This window comes from Camellia sinensis, chromosome 2 (assembly GCF_055761805.1).
Source record: "Camellia sinensis isolate YWXY chromosome 2, ASM5576180v1, whole genome shotgun sequence".
Classification (NCBI taxonomy): domain Eukaryota; kingdom Viridiplantae; phylum Streptophyta; class Magnoliopsida; order Ericales; family Theaceae; genus Camellia; species Camellia sinensis.
The window spans coordinates 9,960,330-9,981,642 of record NC_138962.1 but is presented as its reverse complement, the minus strand read 5'-3'; positions in this window follow the sequence as shown (position 1 = coordinate 9,981,642).

Sequence of the window (21,313 nt, the reverse complement as noted above, 5' to 3'; positions counted from 1 at the left end):
TTTTCATTTTTATTCAACTTCCATTTTTATTCAATTTACTTTTTTTTTATTGAACTTCCTTTTTTATTTTTATTCAACTTCCATTTTTTTTCAATTTACTTAGCTATTAAACTTCCTTTTTTATTTTATTTCCAAATAGATCGTTAAGGTATAATGGTTTCTTGAATTAACTTCCAATTTTAATTTTCTGCAACTTCCATTTTTATTTCTATTCAACTTCTTTTTTTATTCAAGTTTCTTTTCAATTCAACATCATTTTTTATTTAATTTCCAAATAGATTGTTAAGGTATAGTGGTTTCTGGATTGAACTACCATTTTTAATTTTATGCAAATTTCACTTTTATTTTTATTCAACATCATTTTTTATTCAATTTACTTTTCTATTAAACTTCGTTTTTTATTTATTTACCAAATAGATCGTTAAGGTATAGTTTCTTCTTTAATGAACTTCCATTTTTAATTTTATGCAACTTCCATTTTTATTTTTATTCAACTTCCATTTTTATTCAAGTTATTTTTCTATTCAACTTCCTTTTTTATTTAATTTCCAAATAGATCGTTAACGTATAGCGGTTTCTTGAATGAACTTTCATTTTTAATTTTCTGCAACTTTCATTTCTATTTTTAGTTAACTTCCATTTTTCTTCAAGCTAATTTTCTATTCAACTTCCTTTTTTATTTAATTTCCAAATAGATCGTTAACGTATAGTGGTTTCTGGAATGAACTTCCATTTTTAATTTTATGCAACTTTCATTTTCATTTTTATTCAACTTCCATTTTTATTCAATTTACTTTTTTTTATTAAACTTCCTTTTTTATTTTTATTCAACTTCCATTTTTATTCAATTTACTTATCTATTAAACTTCCTTTTTTATTTTATTTCCAAATAGATCGTTAAGGTATAGTGGTTTCTTGAATTGACTTCCAATTTTAATTTTCTGCAACTTCCATTTTTGTTTCTATTCAACTTCTTTTTTTATTCAAGTTTCTTTTCAATTCAACATCATTTTTTATTTAATTTCCAAATAGATTGTTAAGGTATAGTGGTTTCTGGATTGAAGTACCATTTTTAATTTTATGCAACTTTCACTTTTATTTTTATTCAACATCATTTTTTATTCAATTTACTTTTCTATTAAACTTCGTTTTTTATTTATTTACCAAATAGATTGTTAAGGTATAGTTTCTTCTTTAATGAACTTCCATTTTTAATTTTATGCAACTTCCATTTTTATTTTTATTCAACTTCCATTTTTATTCAAGTTATTTTTCTATTCAACTTCCTTTTTTATTTAATTTCCAAATAGATCGTTAACGTATAGGGGTTTCTTGAATGAACTTTCATTTTTAATTTTCTGCAACTTTCATTTCTATTTTTAATTAACTTCCATTTTTCTTCAAGTTACTTTTCTATTCAACATCCTTTTTTATTTAATTTCCAAATAGATCGTTAACGTATAGTGGTTTCTAGATTGAACTTCCATTTTTAATTTTATGCAACTTTCATTTTCATTTTTATTCAACTTCCATTTTTATTCAATTTACTTTTTTTTATTAAACTTCCTTTTTTATTTTTATTCAACTTCCATTTTTATTCAATTTACTTATCTATTAAACTTCCTTTTTTATTTTATTTCCAAATAGATCGTTAAGGTATAGTGGTTTCTTGAATTAACTTCCAATTTTAATTTTCTGCAACTTCCATTTTTATTTCTATTCAACTTCTTTTTTTATTCAAGTTTCTTTTCAATTCAACATCATTTTTTATTTAATTTCCAAATATATTGTTCAGGTATAGTGGTTTCTGGATTGAACTACCATTTTTAATTTTATGCAACTTTCACTTTTATTTTTATTCAACATCATTTTTTATTCAATTTACTTTTCTATTAAACTTCGTTTTTTATTTATTTACCAAATAGATCGTTAAGGTATAGTTTCTTCTTTAATGAACTTCCATTTTTAATTTTATGCAACTTCCATTTTTATTTTTATTCAACTTCCGTTTTTATTCAAGTTATTTTTCTATTCAACTTCCTTTTTTATTTAATTTCCAAATAGATCGTTAACGTATAGGGGTTTCTTGAATGAACTTTCATTTTTAATTTTCTGCAACTTTCATTTCTATTTTTAATTAACTTCCATTTTTCTTCAAGTTACTTTTCTATTCAACATCCATTTTTATTTAATTTCCAAATAGATCGTTAACGTATAGTGGTTTCTTGAATGAACTTTCATTTTTAATTTTCTGCAACTTTCATTCCTATTTTTAATTAACTTCCATTTTTCTTCAAGTTAATTTTCTATTCAACTTCCTTTTTTATTTAATTTCCAAATTGATCGTTAAGGTATGGTGGTTTCTTGAATGAATTGTAACGCCCTCAAAATTAACCCATTATATATCATTGACATGCATTATTTAAAGAAGACAATTTATTAATTCATTCATCAGAGTATTACCAAATAAAGTATTACATTTATCATCGAATAAAATGCCCTACAGGCTTACATCTTTCCAAGCCAACACTTGGTAACTCAATACAAGAAAAAGCCCAAGGCTTGAATGTTTACATGTACTAATAATTAAAGACAATTAACTAAAAGTAGTCTTCTTCAACCCAGAAGCCAAACCCTCCCAAACTAAGTCCTTGGAGGTAGTTTATCACCTGAACCTGAAAATGATGTTCCCATAAAGGGTGAGCCACAGCCCAGTAGAAATATACTAAACCACATATAAGCAATGAATAAAGCAATAGCATTCAACAGATGGTTAACCAAGATAATCAATTACTTCATTTTACAGTCTCATGACACTATTGTCTAAGATACGTTTTACTTTCCAATTTTATCAACATGGCTCAGAACCTGGCCAAACTTACAACAGTGAATCACATATATAATATTCACATCCTTCCAATATCAACAAATAAATGAGACTCAAGCTCAAATCAAACACTTCATACTTCCAGATTGATACACATTTTAGTGCTGTATCAATAAAACACTTCTATATAAATAAGCACACATAAAAGTGATGCTAATGGAGTCCATCCCCTATCTCCTCCCAAACAAAATCCGGTTTAGAGGTCCATCCCCTATCTTCCCCTAAACCGTGGAGTACATCCCCTATCTCCTCCCACACACAAAACAATGTATGCAAATGCAATGCTCAATCAATACACGTATTTTCTGTATCAATTCCATAGCAAAATTAATGGCTTAACCAATATGATTAGTTTCAGTTATTCCTAATCCACATGCAATGTCTACAACAATCACGACTATCCTCCACCGATAGCCCAAAACAGTTACTTCTAAACTGAAAATAACTATATCAACAATTCAATAGACAAATGATACCAATTACCCAGTTACGCCATTTAATCAATGAATTCCCCAATTCCATGAATTTAACCCTCTTTTCCCAATTCCTTGAATTACTTATACAAATTAATTCAATAATACAACTAGGGTTTTTCCCAAAATTTACCAAAGTATCCCCAACATGTTAAAATACCAAAACTTAGAACAAAACCTATAAAATGGAGTAGGAAATCCCTACCTCAAAGAAAACAACTCAAATGGTGCAGAAAGAGATGAGTGCCCAAATACCAAAGTGCTCCAAATCGCCAAATGCTCAGATTAAATGGAAGCCCTTGCCTCACTCTATCTTTTTAATGAAGGATCTAGGGTAGAAACACTCCCTAAATGGATCAAATCTAAGAGAGAAGGTGAGTAGGGAGAGAGAGAAGTCGGACCTAGGGTTTGGAATCAAAAAGAAGATGAAAAGGACTGATCAAAACCCGCTGCTGTAAATAAATACTGGACAGGCTCGCTCGAGCGAAGACTTGGTCGCTCGAGTGACCAGACACAGAGAAACTACGCTCGAGCCAAGGAAGCCTTGCTCGAGCCAACAACCCAAAAGCTCGCTCGAGCGAAAGAAAGCTCGATCGAGCAAAGAACTCAAACCCTCAGGTCTGTAAACAGACACACGCTCGAGCGAAGAAACTATAGCTCGAGCGAAAGATGAACTAACTCGCTCGAGCGAAGAAAAGCTCGCTCGAGCCAAGAATGCAAAGCTACAGGTCCATACAGGACGCCAACTCTCGCTCGAGCGACCCAAACCCCAGCTCGAGCGAAGAACCAAAACGACATCTCGCTCGAGCGACCAACGCCTCGCTCGAGCGAAACACCAAAAACCTGGACAGCAACACTTGGTTTCTAAACCCAACCAACCTGAAACAAACCTGCCCAACACATCCTATAATTCCAAAAGAGAAAATAAAGGACAACAACACCAATTATACAATGACAGAATCTACGGAACCTAAGTCCGGATACAATAATCAAATGGGAAAAGACCGGGGTCGCTATAGAATTTTCATTTTTAATTTTCGGCAACTTCCATTTTTATTTTTAATTAACTTCCAATTTTCTTCAAGTTACTTTTCTACTCAACTTCCTTTTTTATTTAATTTCCAAAAAGATCTTTAACGTATAGTGGTTTCTGGAATGAACTTCCATTTTTAATTTTATGCAACTTCCATTTTTATTTTTATTCAACTTCCACTTTTATTCAATTTACTTTTCTATTAAACTTCGTTTTTTTATTTAATTTCCAAACAGATCGTTATGGTATAGTGGTTTCCTGAATGAACTTCCAATTTTAATTTTCTGCAACTTCCATTTTTAATTTTACGCAACTTTCACTTTTATTTTTATTCAATTTACTTTTCTACTAAACTTCCTTTTTTATTTAATTTTCAAATAGAACGTTAAGATATAGTGGTTTCTTAAATGAACTTCCAATTTTAATTTTCTGCAACTTCCACATTTATTTCTATTCAACTTCTTTTTTTATTCAAGTTTCTTTTCTATTAAACATCCTTTTTTATTTAATTTTCAAATAGATCGTTAAAGTATAGTGGTTTCTTGAATGACCTTCAATTTTTAATTTTCTGCAACTTCCATTTTAGTTTTTATTCCACTTCCATTTTTATAAAGTTATTTTTTCTATTCAACTTCCTTTTTTATTTAATTTCCAAATAGATCGTTAACGTATAGTGGTTTCTGGAATGAACTTCCCTTTTTAATTTTATGCAACTTTCATTTTTATTTTTATTCAACTTTCATTTTTATTCAATTAACTCTTTTATTTAACTTCCTTTTTTATTTAATTTCCAAATAGATCGTTAAGGTATAGTGGTTTCTTGAATTAACTTCCGTTTCTAATTTTCTGCAACTTTCATTTCTATTTTTACTCAACTTCCATTTTTATTCAATTTACTTTTCTGTTAAACTTCCTTTTTTATTTAATTTCCAAATAGATCGTGAAGGTATGGTGGTTTCTGGAATGAATTTCCAATTTTAATTTTCTGCAACTTCCATTTTTATTTTTAATTAACTTCCAATTTTCTTCAAGTTAGTTTTCAACTCTGCTTCCTTTTTTATTTAATTTCCAAATAGATCGTTAACGTATAGTGGTTTCTGGAATGAACTTCCATTTTTAATTTTATGCAACTTTCATTTTTATTTTTATTCAACTTCCTTTTTTATTCAATTTACTTTTCTATTAAACTTCCTTTTTTATTTAATTTCCTAATGGATCGTTACGGTATAGTGGTTTCTTGAATGAACTTCCAATTTTAACTTTCTGCAACTTCCATTTTTATTTTTATTTGACTTCCATTTTTATTCAATTTACTTTTTCTATTCAACTTCCTTTTTTTTATTTAATTTCCAAATAGATCGTCAAGGTATAGTGGTTTCTGGATTGAACTTCCATTTTTAATTTTATGCAACTTTCATTTTTATTTTTATTCAACTTCCATTTTTATTCAATTTACTTTTCTATTAAACTTCCATTTTTATTTAATTTCCAAACAGATCGTTAAGCTATAGTGGTTTCTTGAATGAACTTTCATTTTTAATTTTCTGCAACTTCCATTTTTATTTTTATTCAACTTCATTTTGATTAAAGTTATTTTTCTATTCAACGTCCTTTTTTATTTAATTCCCAAATAGATCGTTAAGGTATAGTGGTTTCTTGAATGAACTTCCATTTTTATTTTTATTTAACTTCTTTTTTTATTCAAGTTTCTTTTCTACTCAACTTCCTATTTTATTTAATTTCCAAATAGATCGTTAAGGTATAGTGGTTTTTGGATTGAACTTCCATTGTTAATTTTAAGCAACTTTCATTTTTATTTTTATTCAACTTCCATTTTTATTCAATTTACTTTTCTATTAAACTTCTTTTTTTATTTAATTTCCAAATAGATCGTTAAGGTATGGTGGTTTCTTGAATGAATTTTAATTTTTAATTTTCTGCAACTTCCATTTTTATTTTTAATTAACTTCCACTTTTCTTCAAATTACTTTTCTATTCAACTTCCTTTTTTTAATTTAATTTGCAAACAGATCGTTAACGTATAGTGGTTTCTGGAATGAACTTCCATTTTTAATTTTATGCAACTTTCATTTTTATTTTTATTCAACTTCCATTTTTATTCAATTTACTTTTTTATTAAACTTCCTTTTTATTTAATTTCCGAATAGATCGTTAAAATATAGCGGTTTCTTGAATGAACTTCCATTTTTAATTTTCTGCAACTTTCATTTTTATTTTTTTTCAACTTCCATTTTTATTCAATTTACTTTTCTATTAAACTTCCTTTTTTATTTAATTTCCAAATAGATCGTTAACGTATTGTGGTTTCTTGAATGAACTTCCAATTTTAATTTTATGCAACTTCCATTTTTATTTTTATTAACCTTCCATTTTTATTCAAGTTATTTTTCTATTCAACTTCCTTTTTTATTTAATTTCCAAATGGATCGTTAAGGTATAGTGGTTTCTCGAATGAACTTCCATTTTTAATTTTCTGCAACTTCCATTTTTAATTTTATTTAACTTCCTTTTTTATTCAAGTTTCTTTTCTACTCAACTTCCTTTTTTATTTAATTTCCAAATAGATCGTTAAGGTATAGTGGTTTCCGAATGGAACTTCCATTTTTAATTTTATGCAACTTCCTTTTTTATTCAAGTTTCTTTTCTACCCAACTCCCTTTTTTATTTAATTTCCAAATAGATCGTTAAGGTATATTGATTTCTGGATTGAACTTCTATTTTTAATTTTATGCAAGTTTCATTTTTATTTTCATTCAAATTCTATTTTTATTCAATTTACCATTCTATTATACTTCGTTTTTTTATTTAATTTCCAAATAGATCGTTAAGGTATGGTGGTTTCTTGAATGAATTTTCATTATTAATTTTCTGCAATTTCTATTTTTATTTTTAATTAACTTCCATTTTTCTTCAAGTTACTTTTCTATTCAACTTCCTTTTTTATTTAATTTCCAAATAGATCGTTAACGTATAGTGGTTTCTGGAATGAACTTTCATTTTTAATTTTATACAACTTTCATTTTTATTTTTATTCAACTTCAATTTTTATTCAATTTACTTCTTTTTTATTAAACTTCCTTTTTATTTAATTTCCAAATAGATCGTTAAGGTATAGTGGTTTCTTGAATGAACTTCCATTTTTAATTTTCTGCAACTTCCATTTCTATTTTTATTCCACTTCCATTTTTATTCATGTTATTTTTCTATGAAACTTCCTTTTTTATTTAATTTCCAAACAGATCGTTAAGGCATAGTGGTTTCTTGAATGAATTTAAATTTTTAATTTTCTGCAACTTCCATTTTTATTTTTATTCAATTTCCATTTTTCTTCAAGTTACTTTTTTATTAAACTTCCTTTTTTATTTAATTTCCAAATAGATCATTAAGGTATAGTGGTTTCTTGAATGAACTTCCAATTTTAATTTTCTGCAGCTTCCGTTTTTATTTTTATTCCACTTCCATTTTTATTCATATTATTTTTCTATTCAACTTTCTTTTTTATTTAATTTCCAAATAGATCGTTAAGGAATACTGGTTTCTTGAATGAACTTCCATTTTTAATTTTCTGCAACTTCCAGTTTTATTTTTATTTAACTTCCTTTTTTGTTCAGGTTTCTTTTCTACTCAACTTCCTTTTTTATTTAATTTCCAAATGATCGTTAAGGTATAGTGGTTTCTGGATTGAACTTCCATTTTTAATTTTCTGCAACTTCCATTTTTATTTTTATCCAACTTCCATTTTTATTAAATTTACTTTTCTACTAAACTTCCTTTTTTATTTAATTTCCAAATAGATCGTTAAGGTATAGTGGTTTCTGGATCGAACTTCCGTTTTTAATTTCCTGCAACTTCCATTTTTATTTTTATCCAACTTCCATTTTTATTAAATTTACTTTTCAACTAAACTTCCTTTTTTATTTAATTTCCAAATAGATCGTTAAGGTATAGTGGTTTCTTGAATGAACTTCCATTTTTAATTTTCTGCAACTTCCATTTTTATTTTTATTCCACTTCCATTTTTATTCATGTTATTTTTCTATTCAACTTGCTTTTTTATTTAATTTCCAAATTTACCGTTCAGGTATAGTGGTTTCTTGAATGAACTTCCATTTTTAATTTTCTGCAACTTTCACTTTGGTTTTTATTCGACTTCAATTTTTATTCAATTTACTTTTCTATTCAAATTCCTTTTTTATTTAATTTCCAAATAGATCGTTAAGGTATAGCGGTTTCTGGATTGAACTTCCTTTTTTAATTTTATGCAACTTTCACTTTTATTTTTATTGAACTTCCATTTTTATTCTATTTACTTTTCTTTTAAACTTCCTTTTTTATTTAATTTCCAAATAGATCATTATGGTATAGTGGTTTCTTGAATGAACTTCCATTTTTTATTTTATGCAACTTCCATTTTTATTTTCATTCACCTTCCATTTTTATTCAAGTTATTTTTCTATTCAACTTTCTTTTTTATTTAATTTCCAAATAGATCGTTAAGGTATAGTGGTTTCTTGAATGAACTTCCATTTTTAATTTGTTGCAACTTCCGTTTTTAGTTTTATTCCACTTCCATTTTTATTCATGATATTTTTCTATTCAACTTCTTTTTTTATTTGATTTCCAAATTAATTGTTCAGGTATGGTGGTTTCTTGAATGAACTTCCATTTTTAATTTGCTGCAACTTCCATTTTTATTTTTTATTCAATTTCCATTTTTATTCAATTTACATTTCTATTAAACTTCTTTTTTTATTTAATTTCCAAATTGATTGTTAAGGTATAGTGGTTTCTTGAATGAACTTCCATTTTTAATTTTCTGCAACTTCCATTTTTATTTTTATTCCACTTCCATTTTTTTTCATGTTATTTTTCTATTCGACTTCCTTTTTTATTTAATTTCCAAATTGATCGTTAAGGTATAGTGGTTTCTTGAATGAACTTTCATTTTTAATTTTCTGCAACTTCCATTTTTATTTTTATTCAATTTCCATTTTTATTCAATTTACTTTTTTATTAAACTTCCTTTTTTATTTAATTTCCAAATAGATCGTTAAGGTATAGTGGTTTCTTGAATGAACTTCCATTTTTAATTTTCTGCAATTTTCACTTTTATTTTTATTCGACTTCCATTTTTATTCAAGTCATTTTTCTATTCAACTTCTTTTTTTATTTACTTTCCAAATACATCGTTAAGGTATAGTGGTTTTTGAATGAATTTCCAATTTTAATTTTCTGCAACTTCCACTTTTATTTCTATTCAACTTCTTTTTTTCTTCAAGTTTTTTTTCTGCACAACTTTCTTTTTTATTTAATTTCCTAATAGAACATTAAGGTATAGTGGTTTCTGGATTGAACTTCCATTTTTAATTTTCTGCAACTTCCATTTTTATTTTTATTTTTATTCAACTTATATTTTTATTCAATTTACTTTTCTATTAAACTTCCTTTTTTATTTTATTTCCAAATAGATCGTTAAGGTATAGTGGTTTCTTGAATGAACTTCCAATTTTAATTTTCTGCAACTTCCGTTTTTATTCATGTTATTTTTCTATTCAACTTGCTTTTTTATTTAATTTCCAAATTGATCGTTAAGGTATAGTGGTTTCTTGAATGAACTTCCATTTTTAATTTTCTGCAACTTCCATTTTTATTTTTATTCAATTTCCATTTTTATTCAATTTACTTTTCTATAAAACTTCCTTTTTTATTTAATTTCCTAATAGATCGTTAAGGTATAGTGGTTTCTTGAATGAACTTCCTCTTTTAATTTTCTGCAACTTCCATTTTTATTTTTCTTCGACTTCCATTTTTATTCAAGTCATTTTTCTATTCAACTTCCTTTTTTATTTAATTTCCAAATACATCGTTAAGGTATAGTGGTTTCTTGAATGAATTTCCAATTTTAATTTTCTGCAACTTCCATTTTTATTTCTATTCAACTTCTTTTTTTCTTCAAGTTTTTTTTCTATACAACTATCTTTTTTATTTAATTTCCTAATAGATCGTTAAGGTATAGAGGTTTCTGGATTTAACTTCCATTTTTAATTTTATGCAACTTTCATTTTTATTTTTACGCAACTTCCATTTTTATTCAATTTACTTTTCTATTAAACGTGCTTTTTTTATTTAATTTCCAAGTAGATCGTTAAGGTATAGTGGTTTCTTTAATGAACTTCGATTTTTAATTTTATGCAACTTCCATTTTTATTTTTATTCAACTTCCATTTTTATTCAAGTTATTTTTCTATTCAACTTCCTTTTATATTTAATTTCCAAATAGATCGTTATGGTTTAGTTTTTTCATTAATGAATTGCCATTTTTAATTTTATGCAACTTCCATTTTTATTTTTATTCAACTTCCTTTTTTATTTAATTTCCAAATAGATCATTACGGAATAGTGGTTTCTGGATTGAACTTCCATTTTTAATTTTTTGCAACTTCCAGTTTTATTTTTATTTAACTTCCTTTTTTGTTCTGGTTTCTTTTCTACTCAACTTCCTTTTTTATTTAATTTCCAAATTGATCGTTAAGGTATATTGGTTTCTGGATTGAACTTCCATTTTTAATTTTCTACAACTTCTATTTTTATTTTTGTCCAACTTCCATTTTTATTAAATTTACTTTTCTACTAAATTTCCTTTTTTATTTAACTTCCTTTTTTATTCAAGTTTCTTTTCTACTCAACTTCCTTTTTTATTTAATTTCCAAATAGATCGTTAACGTATAGTGGTTTCTTGAACGACCATCCATTTTCTATTTTATGCAACTTTCATTTCTATTTTTATTCAACTTCCATTTTTAGTCAATTTACATTTCTATTAAACTTCATTTTTTATTTAATTTCCAAATAGATCGTTAAGGTATTGTGGTTTCTTGAATGAATTTCCATTTTTAATTTTCTGCAACTTCCATTTTTATTTTTGATTAACTTCCATTTTTATTCAAGTTACTTTTCAATTCAACATCCCTTTTTATTTAATTTCCAAATAGGTCGTTAAGGTATAGTGGTTTCTTGAATGAACTTCCATTTTTAATTTTCTGCAACTTCCATTTTTATTTTTATTCGACTTCCATTTTTAATCAAGTCATTTTTCTATTAACTTCCTTTTTTATTTAATTTCCAAATCGATCGTTAATTTATAGTGGTTTTTTGAATGAACTTCCATTTTTAATTTTCTCCAACTTCCGTTTTTATTTTTATTCCACTTCCATTTTTATTCATGTTATTTTTCTATTCAACGTCCTTTTTTATTTAATTTCCAAATTGATCGTTATGGTATAGTGGTTTCCTGAATGAACTTCCATTTTAATTTTCTGCAACTTCCATTATTATTTTTATTCAATTTCCATTTTTATTCACTTTACTTTTCTATTAAACTTCATTTTTTATTTAATTTCCAAATAGATCGCTAAGGAATAGTGGTTTCTTGAATGAACTTCCATTTTTAATTTTCTGCAACTTCCGTTTTTATTTTTATTCCACTTCCATTTTTATTCATGTTATTTTTCTATTCAACATCCTTTTTTATTTAATTTCCAAATTGATCGTTAAGGTATAGTGGTTTCTTGAATGAACTTCCGTTTTTAATTTTCTGCAACTTTCATTATTATTTTTATTCAATTTCCAATTTTACTCACTTTACTTTTCTATTAAACTTCCTTTTTTATTTAATTTCCAAATAGATCGTTAAGGTATGGTGGTTTTTTGAATGAACTTCCATTTTTAATTTTCTGCAACTTCCATTTTTATTTTTATTCGACTTCCATTTTATTGAAGTCATTTTTCTATTCAACTTCCTTTTCTATTTAATTTCCAAATACATCATTAAGGTATAGTGGTTTCTTTAATGAACTTCCAATTTTAATTTTATGCAACTTCCATTTTTATTTTTATTCAACTTCCATTTTTCTTCAAGTTATTTTTCTGTTCAACTTCCCTTTTCATTTAATTTCCAAATAGATCGTTAAGGTATAGTGGTTTCTTGAATGAACTTCCATTTTTAATTTTCTGCAACTTCCATTTTTATTTTTATTTAACTTCCTTTTTTATTCAAGTTTCTTTTCTACTCAACTTCCTTTTTTATTTAATTTCCAAATAGATCGTTAAGGTATAGTGGTTTCTTGAATGAACTTCCATTTTTAATTTTCGGCAACTTCCATTTTTATTTTTATTCAACTTCCGTTTTTATTCAATTTACTTTTCTAATAAACTTCATTTTTTATTTTTATTCAACTTCCATTTTTATTCAATTTACTTATCTATTAAACTTCCTTTTTTATTTTATTTCCAAATAGATCGTTAAGGTATAGTGGTTTCTTGAATGAACTTCTAATTTTAATTTTCTGCAACTTCCATTTTTATTTCTATTCAACTTCTTTTTTAATTCAAGTTTTTTTTTATTCGACTTCCTTTTTTGTTTAATTTCCAAATAGATTGTTAAGGCATAGTGGTTTCTGGATTGAACTTCCATTTTTAATTTTATGGAACTTTCACTTTTATTTTTATTGAACTTCCATTTTTATTCAATTTACTTTTCTATTAAGCTTCCTTTTTTATTTAATTTCCAACTAGATCGTTAAGGTATAGTGGTTTCTTGAATGAACTTCCATTTTTAATTTTCTGCAACTTCCATTTTTATTTTTATTCGACTTCTTTTTTTATTCAAGTTTCTTTTCTATTCAGCTTCCTTATTTATTTAATTTACTTTTCTATTAAACTTCCTTTTTTTTTTAATTTCCAAATAGATCGTTAAGGTATAGTGGTTTCTTTAATGAACTTCCATTTTTAATTTTATGCAACTTCCATTTTTATTTTTATTCAACTTCCATTTTTATTCAAGTTATTATTCTATTCAACTTCCTTTTTTATTTAATTTCCAAATAGATCGTTAAGGTATAGCGGTTTCTTAAATGAACCTCCATTTTTAATTTTTTGCAACTTCAATTTTTATTTTTATTTAACTTCCTTTTTTATTCAAGTTTCTTTTCTACTCAACTTCCTTTTTTATTTAATTTCCAAATAGATCGTTGAGGTATAGTGGTTTCTTGAATGAACTTCAATTTTTAATTTTCTGCAACTTCCATTTTTATTCAAGTCATTTTTCTATTCAACTTCCTTTTTTATTTATTTTCCAAATAGATGGTTAAGGTATAGGGGTTTCGTGAATGAACTTCCAATTTTAATTTTCTGCAACTTCCATTTTTATTTCATTTCAACTTCTTTTTTTATTCAAGTTTCTCTTCAATTCAACTTCCTTTTTCATTTAATTTCCAAATAGATTGTTAAGGTATAGTGGTTTCTGGATTGAACTTCCATTTTTAATTTTATGCAATTTTTACTTTTATTTTTATTCAACTTCCATTTTTATTCAATTTACTTTTCTATTAAACTTCCTTTTTTATTTAATTTCCAAATAGATCGTTATGTTTTAGTTTTTTCTTTAATGAATTGCCATTTTTAATTTTATGCAACTTCCATTTTTATTCAAGTTATTTTTCTATTCAACTTCCTTTTTTATTTAATTTCCAAATAGATCGTTAAGGAATACTGGTTTCTTGAATGAACTTCCATTTTTAATTTTCTGCAACTTCCAGTTTTATTTTTATTTAACTTCCTTTTTTGTTCAGGTTTCTTTTCTACTCAACTTCCTTTTTTATTTAATTTCCAAATGATCGTTAAGGTATAGTGGTTTCTGGATTGAACTTCCATTTTTAATTTTCTGCAACTTCCATTTTTATTTTTATCCAACTTCCATTTTTATTAAATTTACTTTTCTACTAAACTTCCTTTTTTATTTAATTTCCAAATAGATCGTTAAGGTATAGTGGTTTCTTGAATGAACTTCCATTTTTATTTTTATTCGACTTCCATTTTTATTCAAGTCATTTTTCTATTCAGCTTCCTTTTTTATTTAATTTCCAAATAGATCGTTAACGTATAGTGGTTTCTTGAATGAACTTCTATTTTTAATTTTCTGCAATTTCCATTTTTATTTTTATTCAACTTCCTTTTTTATTTAATTTCCAAATAGATCGTTAAGGTATAGTGTTTTCTTGAATAAACTTCCATTTTTAATGTCACGACCCCAAACTGCCCCTAGTAGTTTGGTGCCGTGATGGCCAGTAATCCGAGATTACCGAAGGCCAACTTTCAAAATTCACACACAATCAGAGTATAGATATAGGGGGCTCACATGTGCGGAAGTAATAATCTAAAATACAAGTGGTCCATAAGAGCAGTGCATAAGTCAAATAAAATGGCATACATCTTTACATAGCTTTACAACTTGAATACAAATAGAAATGAAGTACAAAAATACATATTACATCTTGGTAAAAGGCTTCTCAAGCCGACATGTTCAAGATACATAAACTTCAAGGTTGCCGACATCCTTACAGCCGACATAACATGCACACAAAACACACATCTCGGCATAGCCGACTCTTGGTTGTTACCTACATACATACATAGGGAGGGTGAGCTTGGATACTCAGTGAATGGTATAAGTAATAAAGGGGTCAAATGAATGATACCCGAGATCTTTCCAAAACAATACATATTATATCATTGTCAAAACCATACATAACATAGCTTAGCTTGGCTTGAAATAAAACATCATTCGAAACTTGGTCTTTCAAAACTTACATATTTAACATACGTTGAATCTTATAACATAACCTCGGCATAACCTTGGTCCTTCAAAACTTACTTACTTACTTACAAGACCCACGCGGTAAACCGCCAGTGGCAAAACAAGACCAAGCAAGAGCCCGTAGCCCTTTAACACTTGGGTGCTGCACAAGTTTAGAGTCCTCCAGCACAAGGGACCTATGTTACAAGAGCCCGTAGCCCTTTAACACTTGGGTGCTGCGCAAGTTTAGAGTCCTCCAGCACAAGGGACCTATGTTACAAGAGCCCGTAGCCCTTTAACACTTGGGTGCTGCGCAAGTTTAGAGTCCTCCAGCACAAGGGACCTATGTTACAAGAGCCCGTAGCCCTTTAACACTTGGGTGCTGCGCAAGTTTAGAGTCCTCCAGCACAAGGGACCTGTGTTACAAGAGCCCGTAGCCCTTTAACACTTGGGTGCTGCACAAGTTTAGAGTCCTCCAGCACAAGGGACTTTCCGAGGATGTCATCAAAACAAAGCTTACTTGATACATTGCCATTCAAACAAAGCTTATACTTGATACATAAAATAGGGATATCATTCATGCTTAACAAATACTTTTATCAAAATAAGGCAAAGCTTTATCAAAACCTTAAGAACATAACTTTATTAAAAATACCACTCACTTAGTTCTTGGGACATCGGGATCAAGGCAAAGGTCCAAGTCCTACAACACAAGGCAAAGCATACAGAACATACTTCTCAAAACAAGTCTTACATGCATGCAATTAATCTCAGGAAAACATGCTGGAAGTCAAAACACTGTTTTACATGTTAGGAAGACATGCTGGGCACCAACCAGGTCTTTGCCGAGGTCCCACACCTCCTGGCCGAGGTGTGGCTACTGTCACGACCCCATTCCGCCCCTAGCAGAATGGTGCCGTGATGGCCAGTAATCCGAGATTACCGAAGGCCAACTTTCAAAATTCACACACAAACAGAGTATACATATGGGGCTTACAAATGCGGAAGCAATAAATTCAAAACTAAGTAGTCCATAAGAGCAGTGCATAAGTTAAATGGAATGGCATACAACTTTACATAATATTACAACTTGGATACAAATACAATAAAGTACAAAATACATATTACATCTTGATCAAAAGGCTTCTCCAGCCGACATGTGTAAATTACAAGCATTATGAGCCGAGAAGCATAATTTTCAAGACTGTCGACATGAATACAAGTTAGGTCGACATAACAAAAAAACCCAAAACAAGCTCGCGAGTCACACCTAGGTGTCACCGCCTTCCTGCTCATCACCTACATATATATATAGAGAGGGTGAGCTTGGATACACAGTGAATGGTACAAGTAATAAAGGGTTTGCATGTAGGACATCCGAGATCTTTAACAAAACGATGCATATTCATAGCTTATGACAAACGTGGGATAAATCGAGTTCATCTAACAAATCTATCGAGCTTCATCAATCAAAGTCTTTCAAGTTTCATGGGTGACATTAACAAAGATTGTGTTACAAATGCTTATAGTCCCCTAGCACGTACGGACTTTCAAGAATTGTGCTACAAATGCTTATAGTCCCCTAGCACATACGGACTTTCAAGAATTGTCAAGATCAAAGCTAATACTTGATACACAAATAGGGATAGTCATTCATGCTTAGCAAATACTTTTCAAAACAAAGCAAAACTTTATCAAAACTTTATAACGTAGCTTTATCAAAAATACCACTCACCTAGTTCTTCAACGTCGGGGTCAAGCGAGAGTTCAAGTCCTACAAACACATGGCAAGGTCTATTGAATGCACTTTCAAACAAGCTTTACATGGATACGAATGTTCTTGGCATTCCTTCAAAACTAAGTCAAACCAAGACAAAACACTGTTTCTCCTCTCGAGAAACATGCTGGGTACCAACCAGGCTATTGCCGAGGTCCCACACCTTCTTGCCGAGGTGTGGTCCCGGTGGCCACGCTCAAGGAAATGAAGTCGAAAAAATCTGGGTTTCCCTCTGCTGAAGAACATGAAGAACATGAAACACATGAATGCTCAATCTTAACTTGTCACTACGAAATCTAGAACTTCATGCTATGAATTTAAAAACATGGACCTGGGTACCCATACTCGAAGATCTTATGAAAACAAACACAAAAGCATGAATCTTAATGCAAACTTTCGGATCAAACAAGGCTTTTATTCAAGAACACATGAATACTACTTTCTCTTTCTAAAACCAAACTTTCAATCAATGCATGGCTTTTCAAATCAGGTTCAATCATGCAATGTAGCTAGATGATTAACAAGAACTACAAGAGTAGGTCAAGAATCTAACCTTAATACACGAATCTAACGGTTAGATCTCTAATAATCAAGCTCGAAGATCCACTCCTTCACTCTAAAACTCCTTCTAGAGCTTCTCTCTCTCAAGGCAAAGATATGATACAAAATGATAGGTTCTACTCACTGTTGGCTGATTTAACACTCAGCTCGGACACGTGGCAACGGCTGGTTGGTTCTCCCCGAAAAGGTGGCTGACAGACCAGACAAAGTATGGCGAAAGGGTGTTTAACAAGTAAAGCGGCATGGCACTCTGACAAGGTACTGACATCGGGTGAAAACATCGGCTCCGGTAGGTGAGGTATCTATGATCCCGGCTAGGACGGACAACACTTGGCCTAGCTATGCCACACCTCGGCCCAGATGTGCCACACTTCGGTCTAGGTCGTACCAATCCAGAACAAGATCACTTGGGTTCAAGGATAACATCTCGACCTAGATGATACACCTCTCGGCCTTGATGATACACCTCGGCCTAGAAAATGACATCTCGACCAATATGCCAGGACGAAGGTAGAGGTCAACCAAAGTGGTTTCAAGGTGGTTCTGGCTTTAAGGTGACCTCGGCTAGACTCACCAGAAAAGAACAAGACTCAACAAGTATGTCACGCCCTCATAAAAATAACATTAAACCTATCAATATAGACATGAATTGGTAATAAAGATAAACATTCTTCTATTCATCAGAGTAGTTTCTTACAAAAGTATTACATGTTAACAACAAAAGCAAATGCCCTAAGGGCTTACAGTTTTCCAAGTTAACACTTGGTTACAACAAAAGAGTGCTAACTCATTTAGACATTAAGCCCTTGGCTTGAATATACATGTAATACATCAAAATAAAACGACAAAAGTGTGTCCTCCTCTAGCCTCCCAAGCTATGTCCTTGGAGGTGGCATGCTACCTGTACCTGAAAATGATATTCCCATATAGGGTGAGCCACAGCCCAGTAGAAACATACTAAACCAAATATGAACAATGACTAAAAGATTAGCAGTTGATAGATGGTCAACACTGATACTTTCCCTTATCACACTTTACATTTTCATGACATACAAGTCCATATTACAACTCATTTTCCAATTCCTTTCAATTCTCAAATTACAACCATGGCTCAGAACCTGGCCAAACAACCCGTATGAGACAGTAACTCATATCAAGCACTTCCCATTTCATATTAGATAAGCATACTAGCTATATCACACAACAACAGATAAGCATACAAGCTATATCATCACTTCCACAGATATGCATATGAGCACTATCACACTTCCAATGACAAGCATATGAGCTCTGTCAACACATTAATAGATAAGCATATGAGCTCTATCTATGGAGTCCATCCCCTATCTCCTCCCAACACATCCGGTTTAGAGCTCCATCCCCTATCTTCCCCTAAACCGTGGAGTACATCCCCTATCTCCTCCAATACAACACAATGCATATAAACAATCATTAGACACATCATCACGCAACACATAAATTTAACATGTTCTTTCAATCATCATACTCAAAGACTCATTCCAGTGATTAGTTTCCGTTTGCCTAATCATCATGCATTGTCTACAACAATCACGACTATCCTCCACCGATAGCCAAAAGCAGTTATTTCTATACAAAAAATAAATGCAACAATGGATATATAATCAACATTACAATTAGGTGAGTGATAATAATCCAACTACACCCTTTAACCCCATATATTTCCAATCTCAACATTTCCAATTCAATTCCTCATTTCTCATAATTAGTTTTACAAACTAATTAACCAATGTAATTAGGGCATTTTCCATAATTAACATTACAACCCTTAGGTTCCATTTAAATTAATGTTTTATCATTAATTTCACCTTTTCCATGCCAAACATGCATCTAGGCTTTATTACGAATAAAACCCCAACCTTTGTAAATTTACACAAAAGCCCCAAACTTTCACCAACTTACCAAACCAACCCCAACATCTCAAAATACTAAAATTTAAAGACAAAGCTCATAGAAAAGAGTAGGATATCCCTACCTCAAATCCGGAGCCCCAAGGGAGAAGATGACAAAATCCAACGTGCTCCAAATCCTGAAATTTTCAGATCAAGGGGACACCCTCGACGATCAACACAACTTTTACAAAGACCGAAGAGAAAGAGGGCACTCTAACTAGATCAAACCCTAGAGAGAAGGGAGTATCTAGAGAGAGAGGCTCTCAAAAAGGGTTTTTAGAAAAAGTAGGAGAGAGAAAGAAAAGCAAAAAGTGATTTGAAATCACCCAGCGGATAACTCATATACGTATGACCCGCTCGAGCGGAGAACACGACGCTCGAGCGCCAAGAACAAAACTCTGGACACGCTCGAGCGCAATAAGGCCCGCTCGAGCGCCAAGACACAAGAATAAAGCACTTCCGCTCGAGCGCCAAAACCAGTTCGCTCGAGCGTAGATTTCCACCTCCCAGAACCTATACCCAGGAAGTACTATCCGCTCGAGCGCCAACAGACCCACTCGAGCGCCACCGCTAGAGCGTAAAGAAACCTGCTCGAGCGCAGAAATCACATCTGCAAAAGTTTCGCAGAAGCCCGAATTACTGGAGGTGTGTAATCCCCGCTCGAGCGCAAGAAGACCCGCTCGAGCGGAACGCTTAAAAACTAAACAACAAGGAATTGAAACTAGGGCCTAACCAACTTGTAACAAACCTGCCCACACATCCTATAACTCAATTACGAAGTAAAAAGGATGTAAACAAGATAATAATCAACTACCAACATCCACGGACACATGTCCGGATCACTATACAACAAGGGTAAACCCGGGATCGCTATAACCTTCCCCCCTTAAAGAATTTCGTCCCCGAAATTAAGCACAAGTTTCGAAAACAGGTTTTTCTCCAATTTTTAACAATGTTACATTTTAACATTTAACAATTTGACCCATTACCGGTCATCCCATCCATTTAACAAGAGGCATTTCACAATATGTAAACACATATGTACTTTCAACATGCATCAACATTATGCATTTCCTGTCCAATTTCAACAATATATTCAACATATATAATGTTACATTCAACTTCCATATAAGGCAAGTTCCAAAACATACTTCCAATAAACCAAAACATTTTCAATGTTTCACAACTTAAGACATATATAAAAGCTCTTAAGTTCAACAATAGTTAAAAATCTAAATACAAGATTACATATCAACAAACAAGTTCGGATATTTCTCACGGACTTCCAACTCACGTTCCCAAGTGGCTTCCTCCACTCCGTGATGTTTCCACAAGACTTTCACCAAAGGAATGGTCTTGCCACGCAGGACCTGATCCCGCCTATCTAAGACCCGAACCGGTCTCTCCTCATACGAGGCATCCTCATCTACCTCTAAATCGGTCCAATCCAATACATGTGATGGATCTGGCTCATACTTCCGAAGCATACTCACATGAAACACGTCATGAACACCGGACAACTGCGGCGGTAAGGCTAACCGATAAGCAACCTCGCCAATCCTCTCAAGGATCTCAAAAGGACCAATAAACCGAGGGGATAACTTCCCACTCTTCCCAAACCTCATCAAACCTCGCCTAGGTGATATCTTCAGAAAGACATGATCACCTACCTCAAACGCCAAGGGGCTCCTCCTACGGTCGGCATAACTCTTTTGGCGACTCTGGGCTGTAACAAGCCTCCTACGGAGAAGCTCAACTTTCTCCGTCGTCTCCCTAACCAACTCCGGACCCAACAAAGGTGCATCACCCACCTCGGCCCAACAAACTGGAGACCTACACGGTCGGCCGTACAAGGCCTCAAACGGTGCCATACCGATACTAGACTGAAAGCTGTTGTTGTAGGCGAACTCTACCAATGGTAAGTGCCTCTCCCACGTTCCACTAAAGTCAAGGACACAACCTCGAAGCATATCCTCAAGGATCTAAATAGTACGCTC